The sequence below is a fragment of the Ornithodoros turicata genome, chromosome 2 (assembly GCF_037126465.1).
Source record: "Ornithodoros turicata isolate Travis chromosome 2, ASM3712646v1, whole genome shotgun sequence".
Taxonomy (NCBI): Eukaryota; Metazoa; Arthropoda; class Arachnida; order Ixodida; family Argasidae; genus Ornithodoros; species Ornithodoros turicata.
The window spans coordinates 67,754,149-67,758,978 of NC_088202.1; the positions used below are offsets into that span (position 1 = coordinate 67,754,149).

At 45.6% G+C, this 4,830-nt stretch overlaps 1 long non-coding RNA gene across 1 annotated transcript; it reads left to right on the forward strand.

Moving 5' to 3' along the window:
• The first annotated feature begins 902 nt into the window (after positions 1 to 902).
• On the forward strand, positions 903 to 4,459 carry LOC135383667 (uncharacterized). The gene is made up of 2 exons (XR_010419992.1): positions 903 to 3,846; positions 4,268 to 4,459. It is a non-coding gene; the product is annotated as an uncharacterized LOC135383667 (long non-coding RNA).
• Positions 4,460 to 4,830: the final 371 nt, after the last annotated feature.

Here is a 4,830-nt window from a genome sequence, read left to right on the forward strand (position 1 = left end):
ACGGAGTAGAAATTTCTATATTTCTCTGCTCCCTAAGAAGATTTGTACGTCTTTTTCCAAGCAGACCGCGTTTAGTTTAGTTTACGCAAATAGAAAAATGAAGTTGTGTATGCTCTATGATGATCCGCCGCGGGCTTAGGCCTTTTCCCCGATGAGCAGTGTTTTGTATGCGATGTCGCATGTCTGGACTTGTTCAGTAGTGTTGCAATTTTTACTCTTCGCTAATATCTTGTTGTTGTCGTCTTGTGTTAGACGTTGAGCTTCGTAGCGACGTGCGGTAACGCTACGATTATTCCTGAGCGCACCGTGTGTTTAATGCGTTGTACTCTGTGCGTGCGTGCGTGTGCTTTTTTTCTCCTGATTTGTGACGTCCTCGTGGCATGTCTGGACTTGTTTAGCAGTGTTGCAATTCTTCCCGCTGCTAGTATGTTGTTGGTGTCATGTTGTGCTAGCCGCGTGGCGATGTGAGGTGACCTGAGGTCTTAAGCCTTTTCCCTGCTCACCTAAGGAAATTTGTGTATCCCTGTCCTGTGCTTTCTTTACGCAAGGGTAATGCGGCTGTGTATGTGGTATTATGCAAGAATTATCTGGTGGCAGAAATGGGTGTCTTTTTCTCAGTTTATTGGCGTGCGCTACGGTTTCTTGCAGTTACAGCTATTGGAGCACAAATGCGTGTAATTTTTCGCGGTTCTTTTCTCCTTTCACTGCTTGTACTCAGAATGTAGATGAGGGGAAACAGTCAGCATCCAGGTAGAGCAGGAGAAAGCCGCTCGGCAGAGGAGAGAGTTCATGAGAATGGAATTTGTTTGTTTTTTGTTATATGTTGAGTGTTAGTATTCGCTTTCCTCGATATGTTGAGGAAGTCAGCCGTTATAGGTATTGTGCAGAAATGCTGGTATCTGAGTGTGTGGAGTAGAAATTCCTATAAAGCACCTCTCCTTGTGCATTCCTAAGCTGCTGTGTGCGCGCGCGTGCTTCTTTTTCCTGGTTTGCGACGTCATGATGGCATGTTGGGGCTTGTTTAGCAGTGTTGCAATTTTACCCGCCGCTATTATCTTGTTATCTTGTGTTAGCCGCGTAGCGATGTCCAGTGACTCTGCTATTATTCCTGAGGTCTTAAGCCTTTTCCCTGCTCACCTAAGGAAATTTGTGTATCACTGTCCTGTGCTTTCTTTGCGACAATGCGTCTGTGTATGTGGCACTATCAGATACCAGACATGAGTGTCTTTTTCTTGGTTTATTGGCATATGCTTCAGGTTTTTTTAAGTCAAGCACAAGTGCGCGCAATTTTTCGCTGCTCTCTTCCTCAAATCACCGATTTTACGCAGAAGAAAGTCGCATGGTGCAGCTGAGAAGTGGGTTTCTCTGATTGTTTGATAGATGTTGTTAGGAGCTGGGTATGTTGAGGAAGTCAGCTGTATCCGTGAATAAATGCTTGCATCTGAACGCAGGATAGGAATTCCTGAAGCACGGCACCCTCAGTGTAAATTAATTATTTTGGATATGAGTCGGCTTCACTGCATGACAAGGCTGAAATGGGAAGAGAGAAAAAATTGGAGCGCTTCATTAGTAGCGATCCAAGTAATAGGGCAATTATAGTTTCCATAGAAAGTTGAATTTTAATGGGCTCCTAAAATTATAGTTTAGTTGTAGTTTTTCTAAACTGCAATGCAATAATCATTAATATAGTATAGGAATGCCATCGTGTTCCCGTAAAGGCGTTCTGTCTTGTGCTTTCCCGCCTTTATGCTCGCAATGCGCGAATGGAACTTTGCCCACCCGGCTTCCGCGCGTTTTTGCTCGCAGGTGTAGCCTCAGACAACGAATGTATGAGCATAGAAAGGGTCATGTATTACATAAGCCTGGAGGTGACGTTGAGTGGTCTCACTTATTATTTTAAGGAGCAGTGGTAGTTTACTGTAATTCTAATGACCATGATGAGCCTTTGGGGTGAAAATCGTTAATATGCGGGGTGCTTTTTTGTTGAATTTTAATGAGAGAATCAATGTCATTAAGAGTAGGACAAAGGAAATAATCTTGCGATTCAATAAATAATAGGAGTCTTTGCCGGTGTCTTCTTCAGACAGGATGTGATGACGTCACGCAGTCTGTAGCAATGCGTTGACCGTTACTTGAAAAAAGTGTAGCAACAGAAAAATAGTGTGTATTGTCCTGGGCAGATCTATGATGAGCACTGTTTTTGAATAAGAGGAGTGCGTGTGCTTAGAAATAGTTTGATGCTGGTTTCCTTCTTTGTTTCTTTTCGCTTTTTCCCCCCTTGTCTGACAAACATGTGCTGACCATGCCTGGGCTTGTTCTGACATGCTTTCCTTCTGCATGTAGTTTTTTTTCTTTTTGTACAAGGCATATTCTTGACGATAGTGCTGCCTTGAATGGGAGTAGAGCTGTTCTTAATAATTTTGCGATTCATTTAGTTCAGAGAGTAACCGCGAGGGGGACAGGTGTGTGACTTTATGTCTTGCTGAACCTTTTTTTTTCCTGTACAGTAAGACTTTGGGAATGAAATGCTACAATCTCCTCTTGTCTATGGTGTTTTTCTGCAATAGTTCCCTACGCAATCATTATAGTAGAATAAAGGAAATAATCTAGGGATAGTGATTCAATAAATAACAGGTGCCCTGTCTAGAGCGTACGCGTCCTTGAGCCACGCACCTGCATGATGACCGCATACCGAGAGACTATTGTTTCAGGTTGACCTTGTCTAGAGGAGCATTAGTGGAAAAAAACAGGGTAGCCCTGAGACAATAGGATGCCGTCACGACCAATGAGACTGGCCTGCAGGGGGCGCAAGGATTCACTTCTCTCTTGGACACTGGCGGGTGTAGACACGGTAATTATGATCCTGGCGTTGGCCGTCAGTGGAAGAGCGTAGCTTAGGTGGGGTTCTGTCTGCCTCTGATGGGGTGTGGATGTATGGTTCGTCACTGGTGAATGGTGTTCGACGATGCAGGTGGATTTTGTGACGAGCGGATTTACAATGAGGGAATGCTGTGAACGGGAAAAATGATGGTGAGTGCCTTTTTCACTCTGTTCAAGTGTTCGTTTTCCTCTGTTGCCCAACAGTCGTGCGAATTTGTCCTGACATGCCCCGATATGCATGCTTTCCTTTGTTAACGCTTTGTATTTTGTCTTTTTTTTTGGACAAGGAACATTGTCGTCTTGACGATAGTGCTGCCCTGAGTTCTGCGTGCGTTGATTTGTTGAGTGCCTAGTCCTCTTATTTGTCGTTGATGGAGTTACGTGTTAGGATATTTTGGTCTTTTGCAAGTCTCATTTAGTAAGACTTTGGAATTCCCACGATCAGCTTTCATGCATGGTGCTCTTCTGCAATAGTTTCCTATTCAATCGTTATAGAAGAATAAAGGAAATAATCATGGGATAGTGATTCAATAAATAATAGGTCCCCTGTCTAGAGCGCACGCGTCCTTGAGCCACGCAGGTGCATGATGACGTCATACCGTGGCTTCATTGTAGATTGAGCAAAGGAGCATTAGTGGAAAAAAAACAGTGTAGCCCTGAGACAATAGGATGATGTCTGGACTGCCAGCAGGGGGCGCAGGAATGCTCTTCTCACTTAGCCTCACGACCAATGAGAATGGCCAGCAGGGGGCGCAGGAATGCTCTTCTCACTTAGCCTCTCGCAGGTGACGGTAGGAGCGCGCAGAGGGCGCTACGAGCGCGCGCATGCGTAGCACCCGTAGAGTGGCGCTTACGTCAGTCCACCTCTGGCTCTCGTTGGGAGAAGACGTGCGGTCGTTCGCTCCGTCGTCACTTGATCCCTGGCTGTCGACGAGAGCAGTCGCATCGGTCTGCGCTCCTACTGTGGTGAGGTGATTTGTTGTGTAACTAATGCTTTCGCCAACTTTGTTCCCGCTTTGTTTGCGATTTACGTGCCCGTGCACGTCGGGTGCTGGTTGCTGTTGTCCGGGCATTCCGCCATTTTCTATCATCTTCTGCCTTGGGACCGGGAGTAGCGCTGGCGTGATTCTTAATAATTTTGTTGTGAGATTAGTTGAGAAAGTAACCGCTAGGGGGTGCAGCTGCGGGGTTTATAGAGGACAAAAACCATTACGAGTCAGTTTCTGCCTGCGTCTCGGATGGAGCAGTCGCATCGTTCTGCGCTCCTGTTCTGGTGGGCTCATTTGTTGTGTAACTAATTTTTTTTTTGTTGTTAGCTATTGATGGTTTGCATACTCTTGCTTTTCCAGCCTCTGTATTACGAGTGTTTTTCTCCTTGCATGCCCAGAGCTGTCCTAACTTGCCCAGACATGCCGTGATGACGTCACAGCTGACGTCACAGGATGTCCGGAACTGGTGCTGCGATGCTTTGCAACCTGCCTCTGTGCTCCGTCGCTCAGCGACGGTCAGCGGCCTTTCCGGACCGCTTTCTTCAAGATGGCGCCGTTGATCTTCAATTAAAATCCTTCTCTCCACTCTATTTCTATCTTTTTATTTTATTTTCTACCTATTTTTTTATTTTTTATCAGCTCAACTAGCCCACAACTCACACAGTGGTCTGGACACGTCCTAGATGCGCCCCAATTAGTGTAATGACTCCCTGGTGGGTCCTAATTACTGTGGGGGGTCCCAATTAGCTCTAATTGCTCATTAATGGCGTCCAGGCCACTGTGAGAGTTGTGGGCCAGTTGAGCTGATACATTACTACTAACTTCATCATATGTTCCTACTCTGGCGCCAAACATTTGACGGTTACACGGCAATTTTCTGCGTCGTACCGCTCGAAGTACAATTTCCATAAATAAAGGGATCTATTACTTTCCATTCCCCCCTTTTTTTCCCCGACGGGTA